Source organism: Triturus cristatus, chromosome 10, assembly GCF_964204655.1.
Source record: "Triturus cristatus chromosome 10, aTriCri1.1, whole genome shotgun sequence".
NCBI lineage: Eukaryota > Metazoa > Chordata > Amphibia > Caudata > Salamandridae > Triturus > Triturus cristatus.
The window spans coordinates 913,999,408-914,019,263 of record NC_140593.1 but is presented as its reverse complement, the minus strand read 5'-3'; the positions used below and the strand labels follow the sequence as shown (position 1 = coordinate 914,019,263).

At 42.4% G+C, this 19,856-nt stretch overlaps 1 long non-coding RNA gene across 1 annotated transcript in view; it reads right to left on the bottom strand.

Annotated features, from left to right (window-relative positions):
• Positions 1–14,905, bottom strand: part of LOC146796251 (uncharacterized) — a 107,507-nt gene extending 92,602 nt beyond the window's left edge. The window contains exon 1 of the long non-coding RNA XR_014969911.1: positions 14,792–14,905. This is a non-coding gene — a long non-coding RNA (uncharacterized LOC146796251). The remainder of the gene's footprint in view (positions 1–14,791) is intronic.
• Between the last annotated feature and the right edge of the window lie 4,951 nt (positions 14,906–19,856).

The window sequence follows — 19,856 nt, the reverse complement described above, 5'->3', positions numbered from 1 at the left end:
AAAGTTAGTGTGAAAACTGTCCGTTAGCAGCAATAATGGTTTCAGCCTGGTGATAAGATGGATTAAGGATAGCGAGTGTGATACATATCAGCCAAGAAAGAATAGCTGGGTAGATTCCAGGAAGTTAATTAACTCAAAAAAGACAGAGGTAACCATGCCCGTTCATAGTTAATTATATGGGGAGACCTCAAGAAGGAACAGCCTTTGTTCTCTTACCCTAAGTTAGACAGTTGGGAACAAGCCCAGTGGGAATGGGAGACAGTCATAAATCCAGTTTGGTATTGCTTAGAAGGAGGAGACTGTTCATTGTCAAACATATGCGTGGGGCCGTATTACATAAAGTGCCAATGCTATCTTCAAGGGGGCATTCTCTAATTTGCTTGGGGGTGCCCATGCAAATGAGGGAATCCCTTTGACTCTGTGCCCACGTGTATTACTGAAGTAGGCACAGAGGCAAAGAAGCTCTCAGAAGGTGCACTGACAGTACGCCATTTAAAAGGTGATGCACTGTCAGTGCTCCTCCTGAGAGCAGCCCTCTGCAGCGGATGAAGGGGATCCTATGGACCCCCCACATATCCATTTGTAGGCGGGTGCAGTCACTGACTGCACCCACCTGCAAGGGTACCCATAATCCCCTTTGAAAGTGCAGGCAGGTTGCAGTCTGCACTGTAAAACACGGAGTGGCTTTAAAGCAGCAGCTCTGTATTTAATGTAAATGTGCTGCCCCCAGGGCATTGCTTGCTTGCGGCTGCCCTGGGGGCAGTGCATTCATGGTAATAGGGTGTATTTTCATTGTTTGCACCGGGTGCACCATTTTGAAGGCACACCCGGTGCAAACAATGAAAATGCACCTATACCATAATACATCCTCTGAGGGGCACAAAAGCTTACTCCAAGGGCAGAATGTCTGTGCCAACCTTGACTTCTATAAAACTGTGCATTCTGGGATGGTTAGGAGTAAGGTATACAGAATGTGAATGAACTTATACCCATTGGCTAGGGAGTGTTCAGATATTACCCCTATCCACTGGCTGTTAGAGCATATTAAGCTGGCACCTTACTCTCAACTTCTGGGAACAGTTTCTGGGCCTGTGGAAAACAGAAGAAGGGCTGTACCTTCTGACTGAGGCCTGTGTAGACACCTGAAGGGTTGGACCTTCTCCCATTTGTACCTAGGACCTAAGAAGTGGACTCCAAGGGTCAGTTAGTTGATATCCTAAGAAGCTAGAGAAAGACACAATATGCTTTCCCCTGAAGTGACTACTGACCAAATGCAGTTGGATGAAAACCTAATCCTGCTGTTACCTCTGCTGGAGTGAGTCCTGACCCCTCTGTGCTGTCTGTGAGTCTTAGTGGTATCCAGAAGGACGTTTTCTGAAATCTCTGAAAAATGTGGATTTGGAAAAATATTTGTCTTCCAGATCTCCAGAGGACAGAGACCATCCACCCAAGTCAATCAGCCCAAGGTGCGATATTGCTGTGCAAGAAAATTAAGCTGGTCCCACTTTGGCTTTTTGCTGCTCGAAAAAACCCTTTTCAACTGAGTCTTGTGGCAAGCGTATCCCACTTTGGTACCATTTCACCAGATACAGAGGTTTCTTTGGATTCACTGAAAAAATCTGATGAGTCTGGGGGGCACAAGGAGCATGCCCCACCATCAGAATAGAACAAACAGCAAATCCACATGTAAGGATATTTACTTTAGAGGGCAAAGTATTGTTACAAAAAGGGTTTATTTCAAACAGTAGTACTCCTGGTGTCGCCGCAGTGCAAGTGATAAGTTGAAATGGTAAAAGAAGTGCATAAGCAAAAATTACAATACTCACAAATGTAAGTATAAATTTACACTCCAACACATCGACCAGTGTACAAGTGTAATCTGTACATGATTTAATAGTGGTACACACAGCAAAAGTAATTGTCAACATTTCAAGCCTTATGACTGTTGATCACAGGTCCTCTTCTAGACAGGAAAAATAGGTAGCAACCTGTAAAGAACACTAATAATGCCCATAGGCCCAAGAAAAAGCAGGCCTGTGAGACAAAATATCCACATTGGCAGTCAGGGGTAAAACTTTACCTCATATGAGTAAGAACTTGAATGACCTTTAGGTTGACAGTATCAACCAACAATTGCATTCTGTCAATTAAAAAAAAAGAGAGAGATGGGGAATAAATGTTCTCCTATACATCTTCAATACCCAAACAATGTTTGCCCATGGATTACGTCCACAAGTACCCTCTTGGGATGAAAACTTCAAAAATCTACATCTTCACCAAATACAAATCAGGGAAAAAGGAGAGATGCTAAGTAGCTCAAAGAGAATCGATTACAAATCTGTATTCGGCCCAATCTCATTGACACAGTTAAATTATTTAAAAGAAAGGGAAGCAATCATACATTTATAATAAACAACACTGCTAAGAAACATCATTCACAAATAACACCCAAACGAGCTTCCCCATATTAAGAACATGCTATGCACAACAGTAAAAGGGGCACAGTCTATAAAATGGACAACAACTAGATATGCTTTTCCTGATACAAATTTCTCTCCATATAACATAAGGTGCATTTGTAAAGGACACATTCACCCAAGGGTATCTTGGTGCTGAATAACATATGTTTATTGCTACCCAACAGCATTCATTTTATCAACCTCAGAAGGATGAAAGTCTGAGTGGTTCCACCAGGATTAAAACATGTGACCAGTTGGTCAAGCACAGGCTCCTACAGTGGGCACATCAGTCCACTAAGCCACCTAACCGAGCATATGTAAGAGGCTATTCTATAACATGCTATAGAATCCTCCAATACTCATAAATAACGAAATGCAACAGTATAGTCCCTAATACTGTTTGCAGCAAAAATCAATTCAAATAAAATTTCCTTATAACGTTATAAAAACTACAAAAATATAAAGTGCTGAGTGGTCTGTTTTGAAATGTCATTACATGGGCACAATTCCAAGTCTCGATGCCGCTGATTCATAATACGGAAGGCGACAAGATGATGTACTGTACTCAGCCGCAGCCTTGTTAAAACAAAGTGACGCTGAGTGTTCGTTACCAAAGATAAATACAATTTTTTTTAAAACTCTAGAAAAGCCTCCAACAAATAGGAAACAAAAGTTGATTTATTGGACTCAACAAGGATCCCATTTCCTATCCTAGCACCTAAAAACAATGCCTTAACCTCATATTATGAAAAGCCAGGATCCTACAGGGTCTTGCAGCACTGGGGTAGCAAGCATTAGGATAGAGATTTCATTAATATTGGAGAGCCTTGGGATTTTAAGAACATGGTCTAATGCTAGACAATTATAGATTTCGTAAAAGCCGTTTCAATTTTGGCCAAAAATAGAGTGCTAAAGTAAAATGGGCTTAAGAGGGAGCAGGTCCTCCAAGTGGGTTACCCCCACTTTCTTATGCACAATAGTGGATGGTGTTGAAGCTGGGGTAGACAAAAGGTGCCTAAAAATGTTGTTCTCCTCCACTTGTAGAGGATTACAGATAGCATGACACCACAGGACCCTCAGTATATAGCAGCAGAGAGCTCTTGCTTTATAGCTGTTATCTATTTCCCTAATGGGTCTAATGTCAAGTTTACGGGAGTACCTAAAAACTCCCTTGCTCTCACTGCTCATTTTATATCTAGCATTTTAAATGTGTTGAGTCCATAAGCCATTATCAGTGAAAAGGATACCCACATAGAAAAAAGAAAAAACATTCACCATAGGGTTGCCCTTGATAAAAAAAAAATTACACTTCAGGCTATTTCTACCACAAGTCATCGTAAATGTTTTAGTTATATTAAACTTTTGTTTTCTAGCCTCCATAAAGTCTGCAAAAGTGTCCATCAGTCTCTGTAGACTGGTAGTTGTCCTAGACATTAACCCCTTGAGTGCCCCGCCCTTTCCCACTCCTGTGCTGGGCCTTTCATTACCGGGCGGGGTCCATGACGAGATAGTCTCGTCATGGGCACAGCGCAACCGCGCTCCATGACGAGACTATCTCGTCATGGGCATGGAAGGGGTTAAGACAGCGTTGTCCGCATACGAAAGCACTGGGTTTGAACGTCTATCAACTATGGGTCAATCAGACTGCAGAGCCTACAGGGCCCCATCTACTCCATTTATGAAAAGGTAAAAGAGGAATGAAACCAAAACGCATCCCTGCCTGACTCCCCTCTTTCCTTTAAAAGAGGGAGAGCAGTCCTCGTTACGACAATATCGTACTTTTGCAGATAGATTTTCATACTGCAGAGACAGGAAGTTGACTATATTCTAGGGAGCCCCTTGTGAAAGTAATATATGCCACACATATGTGTGGTCCACCAGGTCAAAGGCACTGCTAATGCCAGCAAAACACAAGTGAAGGTAACCTTGCTTAGCCTTTGTATATTTGCCAATTAGCAGATCCAAATTAACACACTGCTCCACTGTTCCCAGCCTCCTTGAAAATCCCATACTGCACTTCCAAAAGAATAGAATTATTGGAGACCCACTGCTCCAGTCTCTGCAAAAATACACTGCCAAGCAACTTTGTAGAAGAGTCTAGGAGGGAGATGGGGCGGTAGCACTTTGGATCGCGTCTGTCCCCCTTCTTTAAAATGGGCACTATAATGGAGTCAGCTCAACTAGTTGGTATTGTGTTCTCATCCGCGGCGTTAAACACCCTGGTCAAAATGGGGGCCCATAACTCAGTCAGGGCTCTGAATGCATCAACCAGCACCCGATAGGGCCCTGGGGCTTTGGCCCCGGTGGTCCTCTGAAAGGTTAGAAGAACCTCATCCAACATCTTGCTGCTGCTCTGGGTTACGCTCCAATATTGGGCCACTAGGGCCTATTGGCCATTCTCAAATTCATTAACCTCCAAGGGATTAAGAATCTTTAGAAAATGGTCAACCCATGCTTGAAGTGGAACAAATGTAGTTAATTTCAGGACATATCATTTAAAAAAAATAAAAGGTGCATCAACCGTGCTCCAAAACAAGGTTGCATCATTGGTCCCAGCTGCCTGAGCCAATTTAAGCCAAGCTTATTCCCTAAGAGCCTTTTTCATAGAATCAAGCACCTTATTATACTGCTATCTTACTTGCTTGACAATAGAATAATCCCATGGTGTGCTCTGCAGGTCTATCCGTAGCAATCTGGAGGCTAGCGCACATGAATGATCAAATTAACCATGTCTTTTGGGATTCCCCGGTATAAAAGGCCTAGTCACTAAGCAATTAATTGACCTGGCAATTCTTTCAAATGCATGTATCAGCCAATCTTGGTTCACCTCATTGCCCAGACAGCAGTTAAAGTCAGTCCCATTCATAACCAACAACTTGTGCGTTATTATTAACACCTGCCCACTTAATACAAACCCCATTTGGCCTATCTGGTGCATCGTTAGCTACACTGCTCACAACAGTGGAGCCTTCAGCTCTGAAATAATATGATAAAACAATCAGATTATTGACTCTTACAACAAAGTTTGAGGCTAAGTGCCGGACTGAAGATGTAATTAAGATATGGTCAATTGTGGTTTTAGCACCTCTACCAATAAATGAATAGTTCTGCTCACTGGTGGGGGTGCTACAGCCCTCCAGAAGCATCAAGTCAAAATTTAAACATTAGAGAGTTTAAGATCTTCCATAAGCATTATGCACGAATTTTAAAACACCAGCACCCAATGGACTGGTAATACCACACACATGCCTCACCATCAAGGAGCACCTTTGGTTACTGAAGTCAACTGCCCATAAAATGAGACAGTTGGTGTTAATTGGGTGTAGAAATACTTCTAAACCCACATCAAGACAATGTTGCAGTGGGTAGAATCAAACACATTATTATAAAAATGTATGATCACTAGATCCTACCTGCCTCTAAAAGACAAAAACACAAACTAATAATATAAGAACGCAGTTACAGCCCATCTAATAATAATAGGCAACATTTTGGAGATTAAAATTTACAGGCTGCCTTTGGCACATCCTGAAGAGGATGGGATTGAGGCAATGAATATAGAAAAGAAGCCTTCAACATAAATTGGCTCAACAGGCCGGGTTTCGTTGAGGGAAATTATTTGTGAGGTATCGGTTATATTGAGCCAGTCTGGGGCTGTTAATTTATTTGGGAGCCTGGAAATATTCCATGAGATAAAATTGCGTATCCCATCGTAATCAGGATTCTTTTTTTATAAAAAGCTGTTTCAAAGTGACCTCAACTGGCCCACCCTGATTGTCAGGGGGATATTTAGGGGGAAGGAAACAGTTGCTTTGCCTATAGACTTAGAAGTATGACTAAAAAGAGGTTGGATATATTCTTGGTGGGCCATCCATACAGGTTAACTGAGGGATGCCCCGACTATCAAATCGTCAATGAGCGGCTGCAGATTACTCAGGGCAGCAAACCTATTTGAAAGAGGAACTTGAAAGAGAGGGTTGACGGTATAAAAATGATCAAGGTGTAAATTGTCATGCACATGATGCAAATGGGGATAGAAGAATACCAGAGGGAAAAGCTTAATATTTACAGAATTTAACAGGAGAGAAGAGAACTTTGACAAATCTGTCTCGCAGACCTGGGATGTTTAAAACTTATGATGGCACAATTTTCCTCAATGGTCTTCTTCCAAAGGCCCTTCCTTCTAACAGGATATGATCAGCTTTGGAGAAGCAAAAGATAAACCTGGGGGGATATTTACAAGGAAATGACACAGAGGTGCATGCAATTTAGCAGCCCCCGCTGCATCATTTAAAAAAAAACTGGGATGCACCATATTTACAAGAATCCAAAGCACTCCTGTGTTTTCCCTTGCGCTATTGCAAAACAAAAAAACCTTCCTAGCACCAACACAGACACCCTTGCACCATAGAGTAAGGGTGCCTGCTTTGCAGCGATGCACCATGAATATTTATGTGCAGGAAGGGACAAAATATTCAAATATATATTCACATTTTTATTTATTTGATTTAGTTCTCTACTGAGAACAACAAATAAAATGTTTAAAAACGATAGGATTACATTTATGGATATAAAAAGTTTTAACTTTCATCCTAATACAAATTTATTAAAAAAAATGTAAATGTAATCAGATTGTAACAAACAAATTCATTGGGAGGTGACTTAAGAAGAGAAATCAAGCTCTTTCTTATGTGAAGTTCAATTTGAAATGGTGAAGGAGCGGCATCATCAACAGTAATGACCCCTGTCTTGCCTGGTGGCCGTATCATAATTTCTTTCCTCACATTTGTCTTCTATAAGTTTGTTAAATACACTTCCCATTCCCTTGGGGGACTGGTGAGGCTTGTATGGTTTTTTTTGTGCCTGTTTCTTTCTCAATAAGGATCCAATATTCACGTATGTTTTTTTGTTTAGCCGCAATCGGAATGTCCATCCATTTTATGTCCTTGTGAGAGATCGCAGGGCGAACTTACTAGCATGGCGCCATGGGAGGTCTTTTCTCGTAGAATACAAACTCCTCCCCACCGTCAGGAAGAGCTGGACTGCCGAAAACTACAGTACCCATGCCCCTCTTCTGTCTATCCACAGACGGAGACCGAGGAGGACCCGGAAGTGGGTGGGGTTGACCCCGGAAGCTCTATCAGGTACCCAATGAAAGGAGAAGGTAGCAGTAAGGCGGGGTCTCAGACCAGTGGCGGGAGAGAAGAAGGTCGGCGGGACGAGCGGAAGAGAGAAGACGGACCCGGTGCGAAGACGACGGAAGGAGAGACCACGAACCAGGACGCCCGGAAAGAAGACAGCGACGACGCGGACCCGGAAGAGCGGTGGTGTGAGGAGTGGTGGTGTCCGCCGGAGGATGCTGGGGAGCGGTCGCTACTCTGGAGAGTTGCGGCGGAGCCAGTGAGTAAAAGCGTCCCAAGGGATCAAGTGGTGGGTCTCAGGGGAAGCGGGGAGTGAGCGCAGTGAGCGATACGGGTAGGGGTCTGGGAGGCTAAGAATGCAGCACTACAGTCACCCCTAGGATCTGGCTACGCAACGCTTGCACTACTAAACAAAAAAAGAACCTCAGCGTACCATTAATCACCTAGTCAAACCCAGATACTACCTTTATTTCACGCACTGCTAAATAGGTATCTTGTGTTATTGGGCGGTAAAAGGCTCAGTTAACACATCGGAACAGTCTTGTAGTTTGGTTCTGGTATCCCCTTTCCTTTCTTCTCCCCCCCCCCCCCGCTTCCCAACCGATCAGACAACAGAAGCTGTGCAGCACTTCGTGGTGTGGTGACAGTTATAGTAGAAACAGAAAAGGATTATAAAAGACATAACTGACGGCTCACTCTCTTTTCCTCCTATGAGCCTCCGGGGAGACGGCCGCGACAACGACGAGGAGGAGCCCGGCACGTCGAGTTCGGCATCCCCATTGGACCCAGCCAAGGCAGAAGCAGGACGGGAACCAGAAGGGACATTACCCTCCCGATATATCTTTTCTGACAAGGGAAATAAAAATCTTTCTTTTGGCAAATATATACAGCCTCCTCGCCTGCTCATCAGACCTGCCCACCCACAGTCCTGTTGCGCTTTTCTTTGTACTTCTTTCACCCTCCGCAAGTGAATTCTAAGTGTTTTAATTTTGTGTTGTCTACTTTAGGAGAAATGTAGGAATTGTGCCCGGATTAATTTGTAGAGTAGTATTGCATTTTTGTCGAAATTTTTCCTTTTGTGATTTCTTAATTGAGAACTTTGCTAATTTAGGAAATCTTGCAGGAATTTCACCAGTTTCTTTAAAATGACTTCAAAATTTGTTATTGGATCTGTGGAATATATACTCTCATTTATTTGCACAATTGCCTTTACTATGTTAATGTTATCGAGTGCTTGTACCTGGTTCACCAGTGCAGGACTTTTTGGATATGTGTTGTAACCCGTAGAGCTGGATTTCACTATTAGACCAGTCGTAAGATAAAGAATTGCATGGTCGCTTCCCTGATTGAAGTTGATGCTTAGGTATTCTATCCTCTTGAACAAATCCTGGCTACATATCATGTAATCTAGTATTGAGGAGCTAAAAATACCTCTTCTTGTGCTTGTTGCTGGTATGTCTCCTTCTATGTTACCGTTTAAGATAACTCCATTAAAAGCAGGGAGCGAGGAGAGTATTATTTTCCCCCGTTTATCTGTTTTGATCCCTGGAGGAAAAGTTGGTGTTGAAATTGACAGGGCCTAGTCCTGTATTCCGCATTCCCATTTCTCCAGTAAATCATTGGAAATTTTCCTGATGAGGTCTCCTGTTGGGAAGACTGACTGGAATCCTTGGCTTTCTACCACCAATTCCAGTTCCTCAAATATTTGACACATATTTGACACATTTGGAGCCAGGCGGAATATATACGTTGAAAATAAGTAAGTCATTTGGAGTGGCTGGTGGCTCTTTCCGGCACTTAACCTTAATACATTGGCTATTCATTGATTTCATATGGATGATTTCCTGATCCCAGAAGAAATCTTCGCTTAGAAGTACTGCGATTCTGCCTTTGGCGTGTCCCCGGGTAACTGGTTTTGCTGGGATGTCGTATACGATGTATTTATCTAGGTGAAAAGTTGTAGTTGACCAGGTTTCCTGGAGTGCCACAATCCCCGTGTCATCTTTCAGGATCTTTGCGAGTTCTCCTGGCTTTTCCCTGAAATATTCCAGGAGGTAATGGTCAGGCCTTTAAAAGGGAGTATGTTTGCCCTTCCCTGTTTATTACCATTTAGGTTCTCTGAGATCCAGGACCAGTGCTTTACATCTGTTTTTATCTCCTCCTTGGGAATGGGTTTATTCCAAATCCTTCTTTCACCATTCCTAATTGAGATGGTTAAGCTTTCTTTAGTAATGTTAGTCGAGTCAGTGTAACCGCTATGGCCTTGTGTGGGTGAATGATTTTTCATATCTTTGATCTCTTTGGGGTTGTTCCGACTGTGGAATGCCTCATGGTCAACTGTTACGACATCGTATCCATTTTTAAACAGAAATTCTCTTTCCTTCAAAATAATTCCCGGAATTACTGGAGACCAGAACTCCACTACAGCCACCGTGATTTTAGATTTCAGCGGAAAGACTAGTAATTTCATCTTTGAACTTGAAAAAGTGTGTAACACGGGTAACTTTTGGATAAGATTCGTAATTCTCTCCCGGTTGAGTGGGTCAATCCCTGTTGGGAATAGATCTGTGAACTCCAAAATACTTGAGTGAGTCTGCAGTTCGTGAGAGGTCTGAGGCTGTTCTGTCAATTGAGTGGACATTGGATGGGAAGGTTTATTACAACTTAAACCTGTTGAAAAGCTAACTGCCAGGGGGTTTAAGACGTTAAAGATCTCTTTTGATTGTGTGTCATTCTGCTCTGTGATGCTCTGATTTGAGTTATTTTTCAGGGATTTGTCTTGTTCTGAAGTTTGAGGATCGGAAGTTGAAAGTTTTGGAAACTTTAACATTTGTGGTTTTTGTTTCACGAGTCTCCTTGTTATTCTTTTCTTCTACCTTTTCTTTGTGTTCTTATTGGTTTTCCTTTCCTTTTTAGATAATGGCGCATCTAATAAGGGCGTATCTGAAAGGAGTGGGGCTGGAGATTCGGAAGATTTTCTTCTTTTTTTGACTTTGATAGTCAAAGAATTATTAGTTTGGTCGGCTACAACTTTGAAATTGGTCTGATTAAAGATTGGATAATATGAACTGACCTGGTTTGAAGGTTTATCGGTATCTGATTCCTTAAAAAGTTTCCTAAGCGAAAATATTTGAATGTTCTCCGACTTTTTCTTTGATACTTTTTGCTTGCTCCTCCCCGTTTGGGTTGATGTATGTTTCATCTTAAGTAATACTTCTTTGTTTAAAGGAGTATCTTTATGGTTGGGGAGATTAGCCTCGATTTTTTCTACTCGTTTTCGAGGTGGTGACTGGCAGATACATTGCTGTTTCCTTTTTGTATCCATGAGATATTGCAACATACCTATTTGTGTGTCCAACATCTGATCTGAGTTATCCATCATATTCCCCAAGAGGGTAAGGATTGATTCTAAAATGTTTTGTAGAGTAAATAAAGAGTTAGATACCGGTGTGTGGCCATTTGGAGATTGTAAATGCATTGTAGAGAGGAATTCTGGTAATAGAGAGAAATTCCCTGGTGAAATTGACATTTTTTGGGGAGTACTATTTACAATTGGCAAGTAATCTTTCATCTCTCTAGGCACTTGGCTCGAGGGAGAAACATTGATATCTGGTAGAGTAAAATCTGTTGCAGAAATTTGATGTAATTTATGTTCCAGTAAAAATGTAGGGGTTATCCCCTGGTCCTGCAGTTTTTCTGTATTTACCAGTTCTTGAACAGTGGAATTACTGACTTTATTTCCCTTATGGTTTTTTTGACTTTCACTTAGGTCGGTCAGGTGAACTTCATTGAAGTTTACGATGTTCTGCGCAGTTCCTTGATCATTAGGGTCAATCCCTTGTTCAATATGACTTTTATTTGGAAAGAATTCCGTTATTTCAGTGTTCCCCGCCGTGTGTCCTATATGGACCTTCTTGCCTGCATTTGTGCGTATGGCTTGCTGTGTTCTGAGTCTTTTCATAAAGATCGTACGAGATCTTAATTTTTTGAAAGTCATTCTAGGTTAAGTGATTGCAGTAACTAGTTATAAGGAGCTTGAGATACTTAGCGATCTTTTAGCTGATAGTAGGTGCAATGGTTGAAGTAATTATCAAACTTAGTAGAGAGTAACCCTGGGGAGGATGAGGATGCAGGAAACCACAGCTCGCGGGAGAGATCTCGGCTGCATAGGAGGACAACCTGTAACTTTCTTTTCACCCAATATATCATAAATCACAAAGCAGTGGGTCAGCTCGCTGTAGCTTGGTCCAACAGGTCCAGACTGCAGCAACAAACCATAGAGGCGGAGCGCTATAACGATGTTACCAGTAATTTACCACCTGAATCCTGTCCACATGTTGTGATAATGGTGAATGCCCCACCCCCGGTCCTCAGAATACTACTGAGTTACCAGACCAATTATGAGATAAAGTCCTTCACTGGCTGCAGGCTAAGGGGCATATTTACAAGGGCATTGCCCCAACCAGAATGTCACTCACAGGGTAATCCAATTTGGAGTATGAAGAACACGAGGGTTCAGCCTCCTCTGGGCTCTGACGGGTGTGGACAGGCCCGCCCCTGGCTCGAGCTTCAGCCAGGTGCATCCTGCACTGCAGGAGAAGGAGCATGGTTAAAAAACAGTTGCAGGTTGTGGGGCTGCTGCCACCTGTGTCCCACCTCTTCCTTGTGAAGATCACTGCACTGTACGTCCCCCCACCCCCTCTCACAGAAGCCCGGCGGGTTGTGCTGCACTCCTGCACTGCAGGAGAAGGAGAGTGATTAAAATACATTGCATGGGGGACAGAGCTGCTGCCACCTGTGGCCTGCCACCTTCCTGTGATGATCTGTGCTCTGTAAGTCCCTGCGGCCCCTCTCAGGGATACCCGGTTAGTCCTGCTGCACTCCTGTGCTGTAGGAGAAGGAGCACGATTAAAATACACTGTGGGGTGGGGCTGCTGTCACTTGTGGCCTGCCTCCTCCATATGATGATTCGTGGTCAGTAAGTTCCCATGGCCCCTTCCTTTGAGTCCTGCAATATTCCTGCACTGTAGGAGAGGGAGCACAAGTAAAATACATTGCTGGGGGATGGGGTGCTGCCCCCTGTGGCCCGCCTCCTCCCTGTGATGATCCTTGCTCTGTAAGTCCCCACTGCCCCTCTCAGGGGTGCCTGGTGAGTCCTGCTGCACTCCTGCTGAATCAATAAGAGGATGAGCTGTGTCTAACTATTTAATGAACGAAAAAAGATTTAGCTTACCAATGTACCATAAAACTTGAAAGCGAGGGTGGAGGGACTGTACTCCTAGGCACTGAGATATATTATTTTGAACTATTAAGACACCTGTGCAATTAATCACATCACACCAAACAAATAGTTACTGCACTCAAGGACATCCAGATACTCATTAAGGGCACCACCTCAGTTGCATTGCGGGAAGATGTTTTGAGCAAAATGTGTTTGACCATCTGAACAAGAAGTATCCTAAAACTTCTATCATTTACACCTTACCCACGATACATAAGGACCTACGCCATTCTCCAGCAAGATGAGTTTTGCATAGGTGTAATGCTCTACGTCTATCTTTTTTTAAAACAATTGACAGAATGGAAGTGTTGGCTGATACTGTCAATCTAGAGGTCAATGAAGTTGTTACCTAACTGTTTGAATTAGTTATTTACACAATTGCAAATGTGGATATTTTTAGCAAGTCCCAAACCCTTTTTTATGGACTCAGGGCGTTGCTCTTCATCTTTATAGATTGCTCAATATTTTTGTTCCCCAAATAAGACCCATGTTAATTGTCCTACCAATGAAAATGTTGAGAACTTCTCCTGCTTTCCCACTATTGAATCATGGACAGATTACCCATGTATACCAGTGGATGTACTTACATTTGTGACCATTTCAATTTTCATGTGTACTTAATTCACTGTGTAATCGTATCACTTGCACTAAACCTGTATTAGGATCATCATTTCTTGAAATACATGCTTTTTGGGTCTATACTGTGCTCTTTTGGCCCTCAAGACTCATCAGGGTATCCAATGAATGTGAAGAAACCACTGTTTTCTGATACGGAAGCAGCCTTTCCTCCTTGGAGAATTCTAGGCTCCAAAAAAGAGACTCCAAATGAAGAACTTTCGACCAGGCAAAGGTGGGGAAAGTATCCAGCCAACAAATGGATTTTCCTGGGCAGGAAATATGAACTTTTCCTGACAAAATCAATGCATCAGCGGGTCCTTGTGCAGCAGCTATCTGACTTTGAGAAGACTTCTTAAGATTCAGTGTTCAACCTTGGTCTGCTGAGAGATCTGACTTCCAATTCGGAGGCTAAGTCAGAACGAAAAATCTTTGACCAAGACAAAGCCACTTGGCGTAACTCACCCACTGTCAATGGCAGTCTGCCTGGAACTGTACCTAGGTCTCAGTCGCACGCAAAAGGTACTTTCTAGTGGTGCTTTACTGTTCCTTGGTGTTTTTGCTCTAAATCATTAACAATTCATATACCCAATTCCACTTATTGGATTTTTGTTGTATTAGTATAATTTTGCTTAACACCCTTTACTCTGTTTTTACTAATTGAAGCAGGCCACCATCCCTGTGAGTGCCGGCCATTCCGAAAGGGTCGCAAATTGCAACCTGCCTCATGAATATTAAAGAGGCAGGTCCCTTGCAACCCATTTGGGAATCGCAAACAGTGTCTGAGCCACTGCTGTACATCAGGTTTTGCTACTCGCAAATTGCGAGTTGCTAAAAATCTCAGTTTGTGAAGTTGCAAACCCTGATGTCGTCCATGTGGCCCATAAACTCTACAGCCTCTGACTAATTCGGAAGCAGTAAGCAAAGTATTATAACATTTGATGTGACTTTGAAGATAACATTTCCTTTGAGATAATCACCCTGAATGTAGAGCTTATGTATGGAACCAGTAGCCATACACATCTTCCAATCCGTATATTGTCAACTATCACGCAGTTTCTAGATTATAAAAGATGTTTGGGGTTCCATGTTATCTCATGAAACATACTGTTTTAAAGAACAATTCAGACTGTAAAAGTGATAGAGACACGTGGGGACTTAAACATTCTTTCAACACAGAAGCATCTCAAGTACAGGTTCAGAGCAATGAGATGAACAGTTGTCTGTGAAGTAATATACCACTACTATAACTTGTAAGATTCATTTAAAATATTAGATAAGACTGATGTACATACCACATTCTGTTCTGCTGGTTCTTCAGGATATTCGCAAATGAGAAGAGGGTAGTTCTCGTTTTCATTGCCAGGGATTTCAGAAGTAGATCCTGGAGTAAATTCTTCCCCAAGCGACTGAAGGATAGGATGACAAAAAAAATAATAAATAGTCGAACATTGAAGTTTTTTGTAATAATCCTACAATACTATCATTATCATAAATTAAATTTTTTTAAGTGAACCAAGCTTGCATGTAAGTGGGTATCTAAAGAACCTTACAGTGCATTTTGGTGATATAGTATAAATAGGAAAAAGTACACCCTGCTGTACATTCTGAATCACTGAGGAGTTCCAAACTTTATAGAGGAACGAGGTTGACGGTTGATTTCCGTGAAAAGGTCATGAAATTCAGAAGTAACTTGTAATATACTTTTAAAGCAAGACAGAAAGTATTCTATTCCTCATAATGCATGGACACATCATACCTCTTCTCACAAATCAACAGTGGGATTTGCTAGTACAAGCAGCCTCTCTGAAAGATAGCAAACTCTTCTAGTCCACTGTCTTGGACTGGAGGCGCAAAAACCAGCCCCTATCTTCAGTCACCTGCCACATTGCTAGTAAAAACTTGAAATGAACATTTTACTAGCATTTATGCAGCACCCATCTGATATTGAATATATAATATATTGTAATAGCATGAGTGGCTTCCCAAAAAATCTATGGGAGGTAGAGGGTGTGATTAACCACAGTGTTAGTGGTAAGGCCCTGATGGTGTCCCAGTTAATTTGATAAAATGTTAATGTTAACACTGATTTTTGGGCACAATTATTAACCAATATTATTAACAGTCCTGCTCATTCTCCGGTGCATGCTTCACGGTCCACATCTATTATAGTACCCATCTTTAACAAGCATTGGCATAGCCAATAGGTCTCGCCTTTGGGACCTTATAAGTGTTTAGCCATGCAACAGTTGCATAACTAAATACTTATAAGGTCCCAAAAGCGAGACCTATTGGCTATGCAAAGCGAAAGTTAAAGTGATTGCGACCGGGATCACGATCAAACATCAAAGCGCCGCGAAAGTGAAAGTAATTGCGGTAAAGGGCGCGCGCGCCCACACACATGCACTGTAGCTCTAGGCTGGCCTGGTAGCACTTTTTGGAGCCCTCTCAATAAGTCTCGCCAGAGCAGCGCATGCGCTGGGTCAGGCGAGACCTAAAAAGGGTGATCAGTGTCTTCCGGGATGTTACAGGCCCATCTCATTATTCATCACCACTATCATAGTCCTTGGGAGGGTCATATATAACAGAATCAAGAAATGGATCCAAGCTGAGTCAGTCCTAAGTCCATGTCAGTAAGGGTAGACAAATAAAATAGGGACAATTGAACAGTATTTAAATTTGGTACTCTGTAATTATATTGTTGCCAAACTAACCCCACTTTACCTGGCATTTCTGGGCTTGACCTCAACAATGACTGTGTTAATCGCTTTAAGCTTTGGCAAATGCTTATTTCTCGTGGGCTGGATAAAGCACAAGGGCACTTTTTGGTGTATTTGCATATTAAAAAATCAGACTGCAGAGCACCTTTGTGGAGCTGGAAATTTGTAATGCCTTAAGCAAAAAGCGAGTCCAAAAAGCTTTGTATAATTTTGAGCGCCCCCACAGAATTGTTAGGGAGGAGAGGAAGCCAAATGTTATATCTTACCGGAGCAGATTTTTGCTAAATAGCTCCACTATTTATCTCAATTGTGCACATGTAAGGTGGGGACGCTTATTACTATTTTGCTTTAGAGCAACCACAGAAAAGTTTTGTTGTGTTTCACATTAGGTTTCATAAAGAACTTAGATGATATTCCCTTCCTTGCGATGACAAGTCAGTACAATCCATGGTGCGCTTCGCACTTTTCTGTACATTTTATCTGAGAAACACAAAACATTTTTTTATCTCGCTTTTTAAAAAGAAATGTCGTGATAACAGACACTTTAGATCTGCTTTCACTTTTTTATTACAATTTTCTGATGATGAATCTGTCATGCATGCTGTGTTTTTCCTGAGATTTGCAGTGAAGGCCAATGGCATTATACCCTCGTAATGATGCCACTTATACTGTTTTCTCATAGGGATGTTACCAGAATGCTGCTATGTAAGTTATTTTCATCGGAAGAACTGTTTTTATATTGTGTGGTTTTAACTGTTGTAATTTTTATGCTGCTATTACTGGCTTGTTGTAGGGATGCTACCTGAATGCTATTATGCACACTAATTTTATTCTGATGAACTGTGTTTACACTATGGCGCTCATTTTTATGTTGGTCGTGGGCTTTCTGACCGCCATCTTCGGTTTCACTTTCATCCACTGTATTACAATGGCGGATCTCGGAAGTGAATCCTGCTGTCTTGCAAAAGGCTCGAAGAGCCCACCGGCCAGTCGGAACCGGCATGTAATCACTTAAGAGCAGTGTTTCTGCCATTGGGATTAAGATGTTGGTTTCCCACAGGCTTTTCATGTCAGGCTTTCCAACATGAAAAGCCAGTCAGAAGTGACTTTGGATGCCCCTAGCAGCCCCCCTTGCAAAAGAGGCCTCCAGTTGGAGGCCTGGGGGGCATATATGGTGCCCCCGGTGCAGGGATTAACAAAAACTCCCATTTCGTTATGGGAGCTTGTGCAGCGGCCGCTTTACGGCTGCAGCACAAGATCCCATACACAAATGGGTGTATGCAACCGCACCATATGTGGTCGCATTGCAATAGTGGTGCCGGGAACGCCGACCAGAGGTCGGTTGGTCTCGAGACCGCAACAGTGTCCATCCGACATCGTAATCAGGCCCTTAGTGTTTTAACTGTTCTGGATCGTTATGCAACTTTTATGGATGTTCATTTTACCCGATTAAAGATTTTCTAAATCTGATATAATATGTATAAGAAAAAGTATGCCCTGTGGTTTATTCTGAGTCACCAAGGAGTTCCGGACTTTATAAAGGAACAGGGTTGAAGGCAGGTTCAACATCACATTTGAGACACTAGATGACAAAGACGAGCTTACAGCAGAGGACGAGGACGTAGCATTTTCATACCTGGGCTCATTCAGCCATCTATTTAAAGGCACTAACTATTGAGTATGGCTGGAGAGCTCTTTATGGTCATGTTAAATCTGATACTAAAGGTGCCCATACTTACAACAGACCATTCCACACAAGCTGTATAGATTACATCTTGGTCGTTTTTCGGCTGTGGACAACAGTTATTCACATGATCCAGGATTGTTTAAGAGCCACACAGACCATGGATAATAATGTGGTCACCTCTGACTGTTTATGTAGCAAAACGCCGATGTTTGAAATTGCAGATATAATTCAGGCTTTGAATTCCATCTCAAGTGGGCGAGCAGCTGGCCTAGATGGCATTGCTGCAGACATTTTTTTAACTAATATAGGATCCTGACCTCATTACTTCTTAGCCTTCGCTAATGCAATTGTAGCGGGGGCCCCCATTCCTGACTCTTGGAAAGGTGCTATTGTCTTGCCCATATTTTAAAAAGGTGACCATTCCTTACCATCTAACTACAGGCCAATAAGCTTTATAGACTGCATTCAGAAGATTTTTGGTCGATGTCTACTGAATAAGATACAAAATTTGATAGACGAGTATAACATCCTTAGTCCTTTTCAAGCAGGCCTCTGCACCAGGGTATCAACAATCGACCAGGCCTTTCAATAGTGTACTGGAGAACTGTATTGATCCATGGTGGCAGTTTACACGTCACATTTTTAGACCTAAATCGACTTTCGATTTGTTTTCAAGACCAAACTTGTGGAGTATTTTGGCCGTCCTGGGTATGACCCCATGATTTTATTTCTTCTAATCCGGTTGCACAAAGGCAATTATGCATGCATAAGATTGGGAGGTGATCAGACTCAGTTGATAGAACAAGTACTGGTCTGCAAAGGTGTTCGGCAGGGTTGTATGCAGGCACCCACCCTAATTTCACTTTGTATTAATGATATTGCTTCCAATTTGTTACAACTGTAAGCTGATACTCCATCTTTAGCAAGCTTCAACACGCCAATCCTCCTATTTGCTGATGAAACCTTGTTGATTTCCAAGACCCTGCCAGGGCTCCAGAAACTCTTGGATTATTTTAACAAATTCTGTGTGGATCGGGGCCTGGAAATTAACACCTCAAAGACTATGGTGATGTAATTTAAGCAGCCTAAATCTTTCAAAAGCAAACTAGTCCTGGGAGGTACCCCGTAGAACAAGTTGACTCCTTTGTTTATCTGGAGGTTACCATGGCAGAGGATATTTCTTAGGAGCCGCACATTAGCAAAGCCACCACCAGGTTAAAACAGATCTCTGGTGCAATACTTAAAGAGATTTTGACATCCTACTCTAAACCCATTTTTCCTGCACTTAAAATCTACGAAGCCAAAGGTTTGGGGTCAGCCTTGTACGGGGCTGAGCTGTGGGGGTTCTCCAAACACAATGACATCATAAAATCTGAGAACAAATTCATTAGGAACCTGATTTCCCTCCCAACCAGCACTCCATTATACCCACTGTTCTGTGATCTAGTAGTTACTAGTGCCACGCATAAAATTCGCCAGCGGCACTTATTGTACTGGGGGCGCCTGTGGGTCTCTCTTGAACTCGCTCAATATGCTGACAGTTCAAAGGACATTATGAAGGTTGACCAATTTAATTCAATCCCATGGCTCTCAAACATGAAGTCAGCCCTGTATTCCTTAGGGCTCAATGATTTGTGGGACCATCCGAATATATCTGTCTTTCCATCTAAGACGGAGTTGAAAATTAAATATCAGTCATTTGTGGAGGCTGAGGATGTTCAGAAGTCTGCCGCTCCCAAGCTAACAAGTGATTACATGGACATTAAGTACTGCTGGGGGCAGGAATTATTCTGGGATGTTGTGGCAGTCCCACGGCACCAAAATGTTTTTTGCAGTTTCGCATAGGCACGCTACCCCTCAGGTTGTTTACTTCAGGATGGAAGGGCAAAGGAGGTAGCACTTGTCCTATAACTGACCACCAGAAGGAAAGTGCAGCACATTTTATGTTTTCTT